Raw genomic sequence first — 19,025 nt, 5'->3', positions numbered from 1 at the left:
GTTTATCTTCCAGGAATGGCATTTGACTTCGTTTATTAGAGTCAAAGAAAAGACACTTAGAAATGCCAATATAGAGAGAAAAAGTCTGAGTCTGAGCTTTCAACTCCATACACACTTATCTCTTGTGTCAATCAGTCTAAGGACAGGGCGCTTCTCCTGTCGACAATTGCAGGCTGCCTATCCCCACTTTCATTCTGTTCCCCAGATGTGTTCAATGTCATGTCAGAATTCTGCATGTTGTAATCCATCCAGAAATGAGAGATTTAGGTCAAGAGGTAGTTCCGTGAGTGACACAGACAATCTTTCTCTGAGTCCCTTTTCCCACCATACATTTTTATAAGCTTTTGTGATTGCTGCAAATGACAGCGAAGGTCAGAGCAGAATTCAGGGGAATACACAAACTAGAACTCTGCTCTAGAAGACCTTCTAATTGCAACATTATAAGGACTGAGGCAGGAGTTATGAGTCAGAGTTGCTTGTCTGAATCTAGCAGCAGCTTGAACAAAAAGAGCTGTCTATATTTTTGCAAACAATTCTTTCTATATCAACCAAATAGACAATTAAAAGTACATGTGTACAAATATGTGCATGTGTGTGCACGTGTGTGCATGCATACATGTTGCACATGTCTCATACATACATCAATCCTGATGAGGTGGTTTGTGTCATATATGTTTTTCTTCAAGCTAGTCCTAATTTTTTTAATAAATATTTTTCTTGGGTATGAGGAGTTGGACCAGTTTGCCAAGTGTTTGCAATGAAAATATGAGTACCTGTGTTCAGGTCCCCAGAACCAACACTGGGGAGGCAGTGACAGGAGGACCCTTGAACTATCTTGCTATTGTTTGGACAAATTGGTGAATTCAGGGTTCAGTGAGAGTCTCTATTGTGAAACATACACCAGAGGGGTGAGGAGGAGGCTGGGCCTGTTGCTCTTCTTTACTTGTTTTAAATCAGTATAGACCAGATTCTTATTTCAAATTACAAATTTGAAAGTGTATAGATTTAAACCAGATAAATTACTTGCCACACAAGCCTTATGAGCTGAATTTGGATCCTTAGAATTCACATGAAGCTGGACACATTATCACATACATTTGCAAACTTGGCACACTCCTATGGAGATGGGAGATGGAAACAAAATAATCCTGGGAGCTCACAGGCAAAATAGCCTAGCATACATAGTGATAAGCAAGAGAGATCACGTTCCAAACAAAAAAAAAAGGTAAAAATCAACAGCTCTGATGTCCATATATGCACTGTAGCTTGTGAATTCCTGTGCATGTTTGCGTGCACACACGTGTGCACACACACACAAACACACACACATACACAATAACACATACATGTGCACAATAATAATAAAGAAAGAAAGAAATAATATAGAGAACTAATGAGGAAGACAACTGAACTAACCTCTGATCTCTAACGTTCACGTCCATACACATGTGTGTCAACACATGTAACACTCATAGTCCTACATACGTGCACACATACAATCACACAAGAAACATAAAAATAATAATCCTCTTAAGAGGTCTATGACTTTTAATGGGGAATTACAGTGTCTTGTTGAATTTCTATGAGTTGAAAATTATGTGAGAACCCCCAAAAGACATGGTAGTGTACATGTGTCCCAGTGTCCTGAATCCACATTGATACCTTGCCTCACTTTGCATTTATAGCTACATGGTGAATGAGTTTTGAGCGCAGTTAATGTTCTCTAGTAGGTTTTACTCTGCTCTTCTCTAACCACCATTTACGGAACAGGTAAAATGTACACATGAGTAACCGAGCCCATAATTACCAAGTGCACATGCAGCTGTGCATTTAGCAGGAGGCTAAAAGCTTCCTGTCCTTCACTGCTGTTCTCTTTCCAACCTTAAATTTATCCTCTAATACACGTGTAAACCAAAGAAATATTTTTAAAAGCCAAATAGATGAACCAATTCTGAACTAATGACTTTCTAATAAGATGGAGAGCAATATAGGAGAGGTCTTTCTTCCTCCTCTAGTTAATGTTTATTCGTCCTTCCAATATGCAGTTAATGCTATCATGCCCAATTAAAACCTTTCCATAATTAATCTTATGAGGTACCATTTCAAGTTCACACTTAATGGCATATTAAACCCTTCAAGTAAGTACCTTGTTTAACTCCATGAAAGTCTTTATCACATGTGTGTAATATCATGAATGTATGATGATCTACTACTGCCCAGAGATGATTATGTCTTTCAATTCTGGAAGTCTAGTATTTGCTCTATATTTAATGTGTTTTGTAAATGATGATTAAGAACCACTTCACTTGCAAATAAGAGTTCCTTCTCATTTCACTTCTGAGACTATTGCTCTTCTGTTACTTATTTTAAATAAGTATATACCAGATTCTCATTTCATATTAAAATTGGATAGCACCTAGAATTATCTTTTGGCCTTTTCAGAAGGACTGGGTTAAGTTTCCATTTATCTCTTAAATTTGGGAAGAATTCTGTATAAAAATATTCAGTTTGAATTCAGAAAATTTTTCAACTTTTAATTCAGAAATTTGTTCAAATTCGATTAAAGAAATGTTTCCTCATTTCATATGGGATGAAATCAATCTATGGTGAAGCAGACCATCTATTTATTTAATGGCCTGTGGAAACTTTGCATTGAAATCTTTTTTTTTTCTGTGAATTCAGTGTTGGTCAGAACTTCTTGTTTTGTTTTTCATTGTCTGACTTAGTCTTATAACTGAAACTTGTTACAACTGAACTATTATGAGCTATTAGCAATGAATTCTAGCATAAATTCATTTTACTGGTCTTTTTTCTAATATCTGAAATCAATAGGCCTAAAGAGTAAGATTTTATTAGGATGTACATAAGAATAAAAATGTTCCCTCAGGAGCTGGTGGCACTTAATTCCTGGGAGGGCAGACAAAGATGTTCCTCATTAGCTCTCTGCACAAAGCCAGAGGGCAGCTGAGGCAAATGGACCTTGGATGTAAAATGAAATGGAAATCCCATTTCTTTCAGAAAATTCATTAGGTATTAAGTGAAGACAAAAGGGGCAATGACAAATTTCTTCAACTTTCAGATGGCAGATGTGACCTGTGCAGTCCTCCTTTTTAATAACCATGACAGAGAAGAGAAGAATATGTGGCCAGTCTCACCTTTCCAGATCAAATGCTATTCTACTTTCAAATTTAACAAGGGTTCTACAATGCAATATTTTGGCAAGCTGTCTTGACACAGACTTGAGGTGCTATCACATTGGGGATTAGTGCAATCAATTTCATTCCTCTAGGTTTGGTTTTCATACAATGTAGATGAAAATGTCAAAATGTACAAAAATCTTCCACACAAAATATCTCTGTGAAGGTACCTGAGACTTTAATTTCACTGTTCAGAACAGCAGGGCTCACAGTCATGTGAACAATACGAGGATATCTCTCAGCTGCAGTCACAAAGCCAAACATACCCACTAGCATTCTGATGCTTGAGCTATTATTACATTTTAAATTGACAATAAAAACCCTGCTGGACAGTTTATGGTGTATAATCAAATCAATGTCACTAGAACGATGAAGAAACATTTACAATTCAGGTTCTAAAGACATCATGAACCTTTTATATTACAAATAAAGGCTCTTGAGGATATAGAGTTGATGGTGAAAATGAAAACAAGACAAGACACTACCACCAACTACTAACAGAACATGCTAAACATTGTAGATGTTCACCATGTTTGTTTCCTTCGGTCTTGTAAGTAGTTTGGAAAGTCTCTGTGTCTGGTGTCATTTTCTTACTTGCAAACAGCCAAGGCTAATGCTATTCAAGTAACTATGAGCTATGCTAAGATCAGCATCCATCTCCTGTCATTTCATTGCTCTTCACACTACATCATGAGACATCAGCAGCCATTGACCCTTCTGATTGGTGATCTTGGAATGTGTAGATATCCTAGACCATTCCCTGAATGACAGATCATATGCACCTGTAAAACACAAGAAAGGAAAAGAAATAAAGCAATAAAAGACTAATGTAGAGATGTTGTTTTATTCTTCTGACAAGAAAGAACTTCCTACCACTGTCAAAGAAAATTTAGTTGTCCAGTTAGGAAGACTTCTTTTAAGGTAAGTAAACCTAGCTTTATGAGGTAGTTACTAGTTCATTACAACTTTCCTTATGTTCAAGAATTAAAAAGAAAAGTCTTTTGTGAGAAATTCTACAAGGTTTTCTGAGATTGTAGCAGTTTATTAGTAAGGCCTTACAGTAAATTAGAGGATCAGTTCACATTACACACCTACCAACTACTTAATAGTAGTGACATGCGGATGCAGATGTGTCAGCACAGTAAGAGACTACACCCCTGCCTACAAGTACCGTACAGTTTAAAAGAGAAGCTGAGTATGGCTGTACAGGCTTATAATCCCAGCAGCTAGGATAAGGATTCTCTGGGTTCAGAAGTTAGAAATCATCATTCACTGCATAAGACCTCATCTCAGCTACATAAAACCATGTCGCAAAATAATATAAACAAAAGATTGATAAAAATAGCAAATAAAAGACAAGATTAAGAGATATACTACAGCTCACTATTCCTCTCACTCTCACTATTCCTCTCACTCTCACTCTTCTTCCTCACTCTCACTCTTCCCTCCGCTCTTTCTCTCTCTCTCTCTCTCTCTCTCTCTCTCTCTCTCTCTCTCTCTCTCTTCCTCTCTTCCTCTCCTGGCTTGACACGATAACCTGTGTGTGTGTGTGTGTGTGGGTGTTTCTTTCATCCCGTAGGCTTTCGCCCGATTCTCGGTACCATGTCGGTGCTGGCGCCGACAAATGGAGGTCCCACCGAGATCGGAGAAGAAAGGGGGTACCACCTACGGGACGTCCCTGGAGCCCGGCCGGCATAGGAGAAGGGATGGATTGGACGTAAGATGGGTCAGGAAAGGCCTGGATGATTTGGGCTAGCCTGAGTAAAACTTGTCATAAAAAAGGGACAAGGTAACGCTAAAGTGTTTTTGCATATGTGTTCTGTTAGAGTTATATTTTAGTCTTTGGACCCTGGCTAGAGATAGTTTACACCCTAGACATGAAGGGAACGGGTTGGGGAAAAACAGTCCTCCCAGACTCTCCGCGGTTGCTTTGGAGAAAGAAAAACCTTTTCAGAGCTCTCCTAGGAACAGAGGGAAAGCAGGAGACGTCCTGCCTCTCTGCTGGCTCCTATTGGAGAAATGCTTATTTCTGGTTCTGGGTTCCATAGGTAGGATATGTGGGTCCCTTCGGCGGGACACCATCTAGTTTTTTCCTTTTATGTCTATTGTCTGTCCTTGGTGCACCAAGCTGTCCATGTCTGTCAGTTTATGTCTGTGGTTTTTGTTTCTCGTTGTTTAAATGTTTTATGTTTCGTGTTCAAAAGAAAAAAATGGTAAAAACTTTATCTGTCAATCGTTCACATCTTGATTTTGTTTTAATTCGTTTCAAAAAGGAACAAATGAATAAAAAGCAGTTTCAATCGGCCTTTAGAGTCCTGCACCTGTAGCTAGGAGCATAGGTCAGCTGGAGAAGCTGCCCGGGGGTGAGCGTCTACATGAGCTGATCTTAAAGGCGCTAGCAGCTCCTCAGCTTCTTTGGTACAGGAACTGATGGCTGTTTCTCTTAGAAAAATCCCTGACTTATTATTAGACTTAGCAGGTGACAAGGTGCTTCTCTTAAAATCATAGCTAGAAAAGTAAAAATGGTGCTTGGTCTAAATATTAAAGATAGGTGTAGCCACTTCAATTTTGTTTCTGATTGGTTTTGAATGTATAAATATGCTCTACATGCCTTGGTTATGGACTATTGGCTTTTAAGTTATTGGATATGGTTAAAAAGGTATAATATTGGTAACAGAAAGTTGACATAAAGCTGGTAATTTAGATAGAGTCATTCTAGACAACATGTGGCATGAGCCAACCTAGGGAAATAGGTCTAAATTGAGATAATATTTTTTATGGAACTCTTATTCTAGAAACCAGGCTTCTAAAAGAATTTAGGGCAATGTCTCTTTGTTGAGGTATTAGAGACCGCACCATTGTGCGTTCATATGTAGGAATTGGCAGTCAAACTTTGTAGCATGAAGGATAGACTCGATGTTTTGGAGACTGGATTTTGGAGACTAGATTGTTAGAGGTTAAGTTTTGCTTTCCAAAGTTGTGGTTTGCCCTGAAGTTATCTGTATTTTAATGCTAATTCCACTGCCCCAAGGACAGCTGCCTAGTCACTACTCAGAACTCAGGTGACCTTGTGGTTGTGCTCTGGTGTTACAAGGAGAACGTAAGGATTGTGATTAAGGATTGCCAGTGTTACATTGAGTAACTCAAACTTATTTATAATTGAGAAAAAATCAAACAGGTAGAGATTGTTACAAGATTTATGAAGGATTGATGAGGTTTTAGAACTTGTGAGAGCATTATAGCCTGTTTGCTTACTTCAACCGCCATTCAAGATAGAGTTAGAGGATTGCTAACAGCCTTGTATTATATAATTTTGTTGCTTCTTCATTGTAAGAAGTTAGAACTTAAATCTTTCAATGTATATGGAAAATTTTTACTACAAACTTTGCTCTCAAAATGAGCTTTAATATTTGGGGAGTAGCTGTTACACTACTCCAGATAAGAATATTTAAAGCTAATTTTAAGCTTCTAAAGATATGTTAATTGGCTAAGTACCTCACCTTACCAGAGGACTTAGGTCTTTGTTATGCACATTGGAGATAAAGCTTCAGCTGTGTTAGTACAGAGTTGTGGACTGGAGTCATGGAAGTATTTTGAATAGAAACCTGGTAAAACATATCTTACTCCAAACAACAGTTAATTGGTTACTACTAAATACTGATATTTGGCCTATTACATATACAAATTTTTCAGACGAAATTGATAATTTTACTCTTTACATGCTTTTGTACTTCCTACATATTTGTGCGTACAACCCATAGGAAATGCGCTTAGTACATTTATAGGTGGTTCATCTAATGAAAAGGCTACATATATGATTAGATCACTTGTTTATTCTCTTGAGTTTCTATTGCTTCAACACAGATTATTAAATTCCATAGTTTAGCCACTGTTTTTAAATCAAGCTTTCAATTCATATACTGATAGCCAATGTGTGGCTTGTGGTTTACAATTGATTTCAATTACTTAGAGACAAGTTTTCTACATGAAATCAGTGAGTGATTTCAGTATAAATGTCTGACAACTCACTGTCCCTTCAGTGCTCTGGCTGAGACAACTAAACAAAACCATAGACCCAGCTCTTTAAAAATGGTAATAGAGTTGATAACACACCCTCATGAAAAGAGGAAGACTCCATTTGTTTACTTTCAACTTCCAGCTTCACCCTGCCAGCTCAGGGATTTCTAGTAAGACTGAATCTGGACAAAATTTACAAGATTTGACATTTCTAATTAATGCTTATGTTTAGGTAAATAAAGTTTGTGAGGTGCTAGAAAAATGGCTTAGTGGTTAAGAGCACTAAATACTGTTCCTTTATAGGACATTTAAGAACTCAAACTGGATTGCCTGGGCTCCTTAACAAGGGAGGACAAGATTCCAGACAGATTATAGGCCTTACATAAGAACAATTAGTCAAAAAAACCTCATTCTTTATATATCCAAAACAATAATGCTGGAAACGATAATTTGGTATACAAGTCAATTTATAAATACAAGTGCTCAGTGTCCTCAACTTAATCCTTGAGGACTTACCTTAATAAATAATATCTTTACTATATCTTAATAAATAAAAAGGGGGAGTTATCCATGTATGCTAAATAATGCTCCTTTTATTTCAATTTTAAAAATTTGGATGCCAAAGTTTATGGCACCCTACAACTAGGCATACTTCTGCCTAGGTGAAATAGAGAGATCCACTTATTGACATGTTCCTGTCCAGATATTTTATATGGGGAAGAAGGAATGTTTGTGTTTTTTCTACAGGATGCTGCAGGAGTGTGCCAGCTGCCTGAGTGTCTGGTGAGACATGCTGATCCTGGGAGCATGAAGATTCAGCTCTCGTGGTTCGGGTCCCTGGAGTCATTCCTCTGCCCTGAGAGGAAGATAGAAGGTTTCCCCTCATCTTTTGTCATCACAGAAATTCTGGCGTTGCTGCAGTCAGTGTGTCCTGTCCCACCGAGGCCTGCCCTCCGACCCTCTGTGCACTGCTGCTTGCTGGAAGCTGCTGTGGACTGGGGAACTCTGCCCTGGTTCTGCAGATCTCAGACATGGTTCCATTGCCTGCTGGTTGTTCCAGAGAAGAATGACCGATCCTGAACTGTCCTGGGAAAGACCTTGGCATTTTCGCTGCTATTGTAGCAGCCATTACTGCTGCAGCCATTGTGTCTGCAGTGTCTGGAGTTACCCTCCCCCAATCTATTGTTAGGCAAGCACAGTGGGTGAACTTTCTGGAGTAGTTGCTAACAATCGGGAATTCTAAATTTTATTACAGGAGAGGCTTGACTAGGCCCTTGGTGGTATGGCCATAGCAGCTGAGGAGAACCAGATGAGGTGCCCACTACTTATCGGGAGAGGCTCAATTTCCACCGTCTCTTATATTAATGCCATCTGGCTCCTACTCTTTCGCCCCTGGGCTCAAATAAGAGGAATGAGAAGATGACCTGATGTAGCTATTCTCAGCGACGGGCAACTTCCTCTGACCCTTGACCAATCTAGACATGGAGCCTTGAGGGCGACAAGGTGGTCCTATGACAGAGAGGCTGGGGTCTGAGAGGTCGATCCTAAGACAGAGTTAGCTACACCCCGTTTAAACATACAGGCCGGTCAAATGCTCCTCTGCCCAGTTTCTCCCCCAATAAACACACACGTATAGCCCAGAACGGTGTGTTACAGCATAAGTTCATTCCTAACCATTGGGGTGCAGTCCTAACTGCAAGAGTGGCTCGCCATGGCCGAGCTGGGCACTCTGTGAGGCATGTCTGATCTCTCTCAGACCACTACTTCCACCTAATGGTTTTTTATAAAAGAATAACGGGGGAGATGTAGTGCCATATTGGATTTGGGCCTGGCCGCTTTGTAACTGCATGGCCACAGTAAAAGTCATGGGATTGTTGGACAGAGGCCTCTCCCATGTATTTACAGCACAGGAAGAAAAGACCAAGTAGTAAACACCCGGTGTCTCCACTGCATGACCTCTGCTGAGCCCGGCTGATGCATGTGGAACTGACACACCTGGACCACACCTGGGTGGTGGTCAATTTACTTCTGCCTTTTACTTCCTCAGCCTTTATCCTGGAGATTTAGGCTGGTCTTCTGGGATTTCTCCCTAATTAATTCAGGTCTGGTAGTTGGTCTTTTGTTACCAAAGTCATGAGCCAGGGTTTCCCACTGTGCTTCCCAGTTATTTTCTACCTGGAGACTTGGGTATATAAGTGGTGAATAAAGCTACAGGAGACTCTCACTATTCCTCTCACTCTCACTATTCCTCTCACTCTCACTCTTCTTCCTCACTCTCACTCTTCCCTCCGCTCTCCATTTCCTTTCTCTCTCTCTCTCTCTCTCTCTCTCTCTCTCTCTCTCTCTCTCTCTCTCTCTCTTCCTCTCTTCCTCTCCTGGCTTGACACGATAAAAAAAAAAAAAGAGAGAGAGATATACTACATGAGAGGAATAAGACAAACTGATTAACAGTTGCTGAATTGGCACAGAAAAGGTATGGAGAAATTAAATAGATTCATCCTTCTTACTGAGTTCTCTGGGGCATGCCAAGCTGCCCTAAGTAGCTGCTATTCTCTCTGGACCTCCATTCTCTGCAGATATATTACAATCTCTAAAAGACCACAGATGCCAGCCTACACAACAATACTCATCAAAAAACTCAATAACCACAGATGGAGAAAACAAGATATTTCAAGACAAATCCAAGTTCAAACAATATCTATCCACAAATCCAGCCCTACAGAAAATACTAGAAGGAAAACTCCTACCCAAGGAAGATAACTACATCAAGGAAAACATAGGAAATAAGTAATTCTATAGCAGCAAAGAGAAGGGAAGAATACATGCATATGCTAATACCACCCACATCGAAATAACATAAAAAATATCATTATTATCACTCAATATCAATGGACTCAATTCCCCAATTAAAAAAAACACAGGCTAACAGAATCAATGTGAGAACAGGATCCATCATTCTCTTGCATACAAGAAACAGGCGTCAGCAATAAAGATAGACATTATCTCATAGTAAAGGCCTAGAGAAAAGGTTTCCAAGCAAATGGACCGAAGAAGGAAGCTGCAGTAGCCATTCTAATTAAATAAACTTTAAAGAAATAATCAAAAGAGACAGGGAAGGATACTTCATCATCATCAAAGGAAAATTATATCAAAATGGCATCTCAATTATGATCATCTATGCCCCAAACACAAGGGCACCAACATTTGTAAGAGAAACATTGTAAAAGTTTAAATCGAACATTGATCCCCACACAGTAACAGTTGGATATGTAATACCCCACTCTCACCAATTCACCGGTTCTCCAGACAAAACGAAACAGAGAACTAACAAAGCTAACAGATAATGTGAATCAAATGGAGCTAACAGACATCTCTAGAATATGTTTCACGCAAACACAAAAGAATATAATTCTTTTCAACACTTAATGGATCCTTCTCCAAAATTGACCACATACTCAGTCACAAAGCAAGCCTCAAGAGATACAAGGAAATTGAAATAATGCCTTGTATCTTATCAGACTACCATGGATTAAACCTAGACTTCAACAATACTAGAACACCAGAAAGCCTACACACTCATGGAAGTTGTACGACTCTCTACTCAATAATCTCTGTGTCAGGGAAGAAAGAAATTAAAGACTTTCTACAGTTCAATGAAAATTAAGGCACAATGTATCCAAATTTATGTGATGTAATTAAAACCTTGCTAAGAGGAAAGTTCATATTTACAGCATTAAGTGCCTACAGAAAGAAATTAGACATTTCTCATACCAAAATGTAAAAGTATACCTCAAAGCTATAGGCAAAAAATAAGGAAGCAGAAGCAGAAGAAGTAGCAGATGAAGAAGAAGAAGAAAGAAGAAGAAGAAGAAGAAGAAGAAGAAGAAGAAGAAGAAGAAGAAGAAGAAGAAGAAGAAGGAAAGGAAGTGAAGGAGGAGAAGGAGAAGGAGAAGGAGAAGGAGAAGGAGAAGGAGAAGGAGAAGGAGAAGGAGAAGGAGAAGGAGAAGGAGAAGGAGAAGGAGAAGGAAAAGGAAAAGAAAGCACACCAAAGAGGATTAGAAGACAGAAATTAATCACACTCAGAGCTAAAATTTGTTATAAGTAAAGAAAATGAAACAAAGAATCAACAAAACCAAAAGCCGGCTCTTTGAGAAAATCAGCAAGATAGAAAAACCCTTAGACAAACTATCCAAAATAAAGAGAGACAGTATCCAAATGAATAATATCAGTAATGAAAAGGGAAACATAAGAAGAGAGAGCAGGGGAATTCAATGAAGCATTAGATTTTATTGCAAAAGCTATACTACACAAAATTGGAAAATCTTAGTGAAATGGACAATTTTCTATACAGATACCACCTACCAAAGTTAAATCAAGATCAGCTAAACTATTTAAACAATGTTATAACCCCTAAATAAAATAGAAGCAATCATCAAAAGTATCCCAACATAAATAAACAAACAAACAAACCCCAGGGCCAGATGGTTTTAGTGCAGAATTCTATCAGATTTTCAAAGAAGAGTTAATACCAATCCTCCTCAAATAATTCCACAAAATAGTAACAGAAGGAACATTGCTAAACTCATTCTATGGGGCCACAGTCACCCTGATTCCTAAATCACTCAAAGAATCAACAAAGAAAGAGAATTTCAGACCAATTTCTCTTATGAACATTTATGCAAAAGTACTCAATAAAATATTCACAAACTGAATCACACATCATCCACTATAGTCAAGTTGGCTTTATCTCAGGGATGGTTCAATTTTCAAAAATCCACCAACAAAATCCATCATATACATAAACTAAAAGAAAAAATACATGATCATCTCATTAGATACTGAAGAAAACCTTTGAAAAATCCAATAGTCCTTCATGTTAAAAGTATTAAAGAGATCAGGGATACAAGGCATATGCCTAAATAAAATCAAAGCAATACACAGCAAGCTAATAGCCAACATCAAAATAACGGAGAGACTATAAAGCAATTCTACTAAAATCAGGGACAGGACAAGGTTGTCCACTCTCTGTCTAGCTATTCAATATAGTACTTGAATGTCAAGCCAGAGGAATAAGACAGCCTAAGGAAATCAAGGATTTACAAGGAAGAAGTCAAAATATCGGTATTTGCTGATGATATGCTAGTATACATTAGCGACCCCAAATATTCTATCAGAGATCTCTTACAGTTGATAAACACTTTCAACAAATTGGCTGGATACAAAATTAACTCATAGAAACCAGTAGCCCTCCTTTATACAAATGGTAAATGGTCCAGGAAAGAAATTAGGGAAATAACACCATTAATAATAGCCACAAATAATATAAAATATCTTTGTGTAACACTAACCAAGTGTCTTAGTTAAGGTTTTCATTGCTGTTAAGGAACACCATGATCAAGGCAACTCTTATAAGGTACATTTAACTTGGGCTGGCTTACAGGTTTTGAGGTTCCATCCATTATCATCATGGAGAGAAGCATGGCAGCATCCAGGCAGGCATTGTGCTGGAAAAGCTGAGAGTTCTACATCTTGTTTTGTAGGCATAGGGAGAATAGCCCACCTCCACAGTGGCAAACTCTCTCCAAGAAGACCACACCTATTTCAATAAGGACATACCTCTTAATAGTACAACTCTCTGGGCCTAGCATATTCAAACCATCACATTCTACTCCCTGACCCCCATAAGGTTGTTCAAAGACATGAGTCTATGGGGTCATACCTAGCCATGGCATAATGTAAAATATAATTTGTCTAACTTCAAAATTCCTCATAGTCTCTCACAGTCTTATCAGTGTTTAAATGTTGAAAGTTCAAAGTCTCTTCTGAGTTTCATACAATCACTTAATTTTAATCCCCTATAAAATCCACATCAAAAAGCAGATAACATACCTCCAACATCACAGAATATACATTACATGTCATAGTGAGGAAATACTGGATCAAGCAAGTCCAAAAACCAGCTAGGCAAACTCCAAACCTTGAATCTCCATGACTAATATACATCTCCTTTCAGCTTTGTTGACTGTAACACAATTCTTTCTCTTAGGCTGGTTCCAATACCTGTTAGCAGTTCTCCTTGCCAGGTATCCCACATCTCTGGTATCTCTAACATCCAAGGCAACTTCAACTTCACAGCTTCTTGTTCCAATTCCTGGGATCCCCAAATGATGATCTGGGCTCGTCCAAAGGGCTTGAGTCACATCTCCACCACTACCCTCTATAGCATGCCAGGGCCTGGTTGACTCTACTCCACTGTTGCTGCTGATTCTGGTGGTTATCCCATGGTACTGGCATCTGTAACATGCTGGGGTTTCTCATTGCAACTGGGCTTTTTAAATATTTTCTCATTGGTACCTTTATGATACCTCAACTTCTTTGCATGACATTTCCAGTCCTGCATCATCAACTGCAACTGAGCCTGCACTTTTGCCAATGGCTTTCCCTTGTCTTTCACAGTGCCAAGCCTCAGCTGCTTACCATGATGACTTCATGCCTTCAAAACCAGTACTACCTGGGTGATGCTTACACATAAACAAATCCAGATTTAGCATGAGATACGACCTGGGCTACCTCTGGGACACAGCTTCTCTTTGCTCTCAAAAAACACTTCCCAGAAGATTTCACTTCAGTGATGCTGGTCTCCTCTTAATGACTGCTAATTTTGTAGCTTCAGCTAACTAGTGCCATCAATTGTCCTGGTAATCTCATTTGACTCTTGATTCTAAAGCCAGAGCTACATGGCTGAAGCTACTGACTGGAACTGGAACATGACCCCTTGTTTTATTACATCACCACCAGCTTTCTGTTTTCCTGCTTGGCTCTCCTGGAACTTGCTCTGCAGATTGACCTTGAACTCAGAGATCTGCATGGCTATGTCTCTTGGAGAATGCTGGAATTGCCTGGACTTAAGCTTTTTATGGCCACTAATCCTCAAGATCCAGATCAAAAGCCTGTGTCATCCATTTCTGGATCATAGTTCATTCCAGATTACAAGTCCAAATGAAAGAAATAACCAACTAATAATAATGCCAATAATAATAATAATGATAATAATATGCAAATGCATAGACAATAAGCTTATCTTGGTGGTATCTTGCCCCAAAGTCACACTCCCTTAATATATTTACCTCCTCCTTGAACACAGCATTTAGCTCCATTGCACCTCCTGTTGTCCTTTTATTACTTAAACCACATATTTTGTATTTTTTTTCTTTTAAACCTTGCTATGCTTCACCAAAATGCTCTTCATGAGACTAAACCAGAGCACAAAGTCTAAACTGGATTGTTTTGAGACATCCTTTGTCAATTCAATCAATTTGACTCTCTTCACTTTAGACTCAGATAGACTCTTTGGACAAGGGCAAAAAACAGCAACATTCTCCACCAAAACAACATAAGAACAATCTCCAGAGTTCAAGTCATTCTCAGCACCAATGTCTTCCACATTCTTATTAGGTCCATTGAGTCCTACTTAAATTATTCCCTTGCTTTAAGTCTCAAACATGTAAAATCCAAAGTCCCAAAATATAAAATCTTTCAAAAAATGCATAGTCAGGTCTATCACAGCAATACCCCACCCCTGGTACCACCTTCTGTCTTATTTTGGGTTTTATTGCTATGAAGAGACATCATGACCAAGGCAACTCTTATAAAGGAAAACAATTGGGACTGGCTTATAGTTTCAGACGTTTAGTCCAGCAGGAAGCATAGCAGCATGCAGGCAGGGTGGTGGAAAGGAGCTGAGAGTCCTGCATCTTGATCCAAAAGCAACCAGGAAGAACTGTCTTCTAGGCAGCTAGGAAGAGAATCTCAAAGCCCACCCTCAAAGTGACATACTTCCACCAACATGGCCACACCTACTGCAACAAGGCCACACCTCCTAATGATGATACTCTGAGCCAAGCATATTCAAACCACCATACCACTTATTTCGCCAAATGATGAATCTGCTCTTAAACTATGTAAAGAAAGACAATGCTGTCATTTCATGCTGTCAAAAGGAAAAGGGAAAGAAAGAACTAGGGATGGCTGAGCTGCCAACATGAATTTTTCTCATAAAATGAACCAGAATAAAAGCCAAAGGCAAATTTCTGTGATTTAGTGTAATGAGCTCATTGGAACAGACATGAGGGTAAAATTTAGACAATTCCTATGCCGTCTAACCTCAATACTGTAATGGAAGGTTCTATTGCTAATGTCTTATTCCCCAATTGATTCTTGATTTGTCAATAAGGAAAGCTGGAGGAAGGGGGAGCGATTGCTGGACAGAAGGTACAGATGGGACTTCTGAGTTCCAAGAGGAAAAGGAAATGCAGGGAAAGAGAGGGGCTTTTCTGCCATGCTTTGGAACAAGTAGAATGTAGCAGTCATGTAAGGGCTCAGGGCAGCCAGTACCTTCAGCCTCCACTATGGGTGGGAGCCAAGGATGTTGGCGGGGGCTAGTTGAATCAAGCCACTAAGTTTAGGGCAGAGGACGAGATGGAGCTAATAAATTGATAAAGGCATGTATTTCCAGGAAGGAGATATCTGCACCCCGCAATTGTTCCTAGAAGCAAATTCTAAAGGGAATGGAGCAGTGTGTGTCTTTTATCCTCAGATTCAAGATCTTGGGAGTGGGCTGGTAATGCAATCCCTCCAGGAGCAAAGGCAGGTAGGAAAGAGAAGCTTCGTCAGTGCTGGTGGTGCCAAAACCAGAGCAAAGTTGGAACAAAAGGGGGCTTGGAGGGGCTGGTAGTGCAGTCGCAGCTCCCTGGATAAGGCAGTAGCATGATTTTTAAAACTACATGCAACACAATACCAATGGTATAAATTACAACATGCAGCCTTCCAATGCCCCCTGATGCTCCAGACAACAGTAGACTTATCTTACTCATCTCATTTTTCATCACCTACTTTAAGCTTTAATTCATTTTAGTACTTTGTATTTTTTTAATTAAATTGAATTTCACAATGTAGCTTGAATTTATTACCTCTATATCTACTCTCAATAAATGTAACTATCAAGAAATAAGATATGAATGTTCTTTTAAAAGTCACAAGAAAGTATATATAAAAAAACTGTAAACAAATTTATTCTTCAGAGAGTATATGAAGAAAATGACATTTGACAATGTATGGCCTCTTCAAGTGGGCAGCTTATGAATATTTAAACTATCAGTGGACTCAATTTAACAACAACTATGGGACATTATTGAAATTTAGGAGAAAAAAGGCACTGGAGTGGGGCAACAAGGAGACAATAAAACAAATGTTTTGCTTAAGGGCTGGAGACAAACAAGCAAAGTTGAAAGTCCCTAATAATAAGCCATAGTGAGTGCACTCCAATCAATATGGATGCATAAATCTCTACCCACGAAGAACCAACAAAGGATGAGGAAGTTCACTGAGAGCAGACTCAACAGCTGTTCATAGTTTATATTATCTATTAATCTTTAATTCTGTTTCCTTCCTTGACTGTTAGCTCAGCATAAGTCTTCTTTAACTTCCCTAACTCTCTACCCTTACCCTTAGAAACCTTTGCTGGGCCCTGCATGTCTTTCATAGCATTGAAACTCTAGGAAGAAACAGCAGTCAGTAGCTAGTTTCTGTCCACAATCACCTTTAGACATTGCATTCAATTGCACAGTGGAAGTCTATTTGCATGATCAAGACTATTAAATTTTTATCAGCAGTCCAGATCTTTCTATTTTGGCCTCTGCATAACTTATCCATTGCATATTGTCTCCTCCTTTGAACGTATGGTAAGATATTCAAGGAAGATATATCATTACATTCTTAATAACTTCCTTCCATGACTCAAATACATACTTCAGAATTATTTTTTATTCTTTTCCCATGCACATTGAATATAAAGTTTGACAAAGTCACTTGCATTACTGAAAACATATCAATTATCCAACCATGCCTCTGAGCCATCCCCACCTCAAGCACTGTCCCCTTTCAGAGTTGTCTTACTGACCATGTTAGGATGTAGTCTGATCTGATATTTACCCAAAAGCTTGCCACTGAATTTCCATTTTCCTCAAATTAAAGCAAAGGCCCTGAAGTCTTCTAAGCCCATACTGTCACACCTCAAGAACATCTTCCAATTTTCTTTGAGACAATGTCTCACCCTGTAGCCAGCTTGGTCTTGAATTGGTAATTCTTGTCTCAGTTTCCCTTATTGTAGACTCACAGGTGTGTACCATCATACCCAAGACACATCTGATTCTCAGTGCACTTCCCATAACTCATAATTCATAAGGAGTTCTTCTGACATGCCTTTAAATATCTGGTAAAATATACAATTCCATTACTCTGTCATTACGTTCTCATTAATAACTTCCTTCCGTAACTCAGACATACACTTTGGAAATTCTCTGTGTTCAAACATCCCATGGCTTATTCTCTTCTCTTCTTCAAGTCTTTACTAATGTACTCATTTGTCTATTAATGAGGTAAGGCTAGTGCCTTCCTGGAGTTAAATAAACTCTCAGCCTTTCTCTAACATTAGTGTACTTCCCATCCACAGCTTCATTCAAATTTTTCACTGTATAACTTACCAATTACTTAGGTATTTTGCTTATTTCCCTTAGTTAGTTATACACACCATACATTTTCATTTAGTTGTTTTGTTCTTGCTACATCCCTGGCCCAGAAAGACGAATGAAACGATAATAGATAATATGTACCACACTCTAACATTCATCAAATACTGTTCATTGTAACACAGCAATTAATATTAACTTGCAGAACTTCTTTAAATGAGAAAAGCTATTATTATTTTAATAATATGTTCTTATTTTCAAAATGTCAAAAATATTTTAATGTGCATGGAACAGGCCCAAAAGTTCTAAATACCACTGATAATCAATACTGTATTAGTGCCCACTCTTGTGGAGGAATTTTATCCAGCAACTTAGCTGCTCTTGTAAGGGAATCAAATCCAAAGACATAGATCTGGGTGATCTGGCTGGAATGCACACAAACCACACATTTTTAGTCCCTCTGGCTGGAATATAGACATATGCTTAGTATACATCTTTAAGGTAAAATTGGTTTATAAAAGGAAACAGCCATGCTTGAAAATGGCATCTAATCGAGGAGCAGACAAAGTAACCAATGAGAGAAAGAGTGGACAGAATGAGTCAGAGATAGGCTAGCTGCACTCAACCTTCAGGAGAAAAGCTAATTAAGAGCAGTATAGGGAGAGAGAGTTCAGTTTGTCCTCAGTGAGTCTGGAGACAGTTGGAAGTCAGTGCAGTCAGGGCAGTGAGGTGGAATTAGTGAGTTCATACAGTTCAGTGCAGGTCAGCAGAGGCAGTTGAAGTCAGAAAATAAGGAGCCAGACGATTAGAACAATCTATCAGAGTTAGATTGAAGCCAAGTAGAGCAATTCAGTGAGACGCTAAGAGAAGCCAGATTGTATCTATCTTGGAGAGGGGTCTTGAGCCAGGACAGCTGAGTTGAACCAACCAGCCAGAGTACAGAAAGAACAAGGAAGGGAGAGTTTATTCAACAGCAAACCTCCAAGATGACAATTACATCTGGCAAATAAGAGACACCTTTACACATGCTTTTGATAGATATGTCATAAGAACTTAATTGCCTTCAGGAGAAGCTCTTTTGGAAGAATGATCTTTCATGTCTGTAAAATGGGGTGATGTTAATTATGTACACGTGCATCAGTATTTGCCTTAAGAACGTTTTCATGAAAAATTAAAGATTATAATCATTTTAAATTATTGCAAATAATAAAGCTCCAGTCAAAGAAATAGTTAGATACACGATACATGATTGCACAGTTTCCCATGTCATTCCATCTCCTTGTCT

At 38.7% G+C, this 19,025-nt stretch overlaps 1 pseudogene; it reads left to right on the top strand.

The window, feature by feature from the left end:
- The first annotated feature begins 4,799 nt into the window (after positions 1-4,799).
- LOC148005265 (aldose reductase-related protein 2 pseudogene) overlaps positions 4,800-19,025 on the top strand; it is a 96,829-nt pseudogene continuing 82,603 nt past the window's right edge.

Source organism: Rattus norvegicus, chromosome 6 (assembly GCF_021556685.1).
Source record: "Rattus norvegicus strain SHRSP/BbbUtx chromosome 6, alternate assembly SHRSP_T2T, whole genome shotgun sequence".
Lineage (NCBI taxonomy): Eukaryota > Metazoa > Chordata > Mammalia > Rodentia > Muridae > Rattus > Rattus norvegicus.
This window is presented reverse-complemented; position numbering and strand designations above follow the sequence as displayed.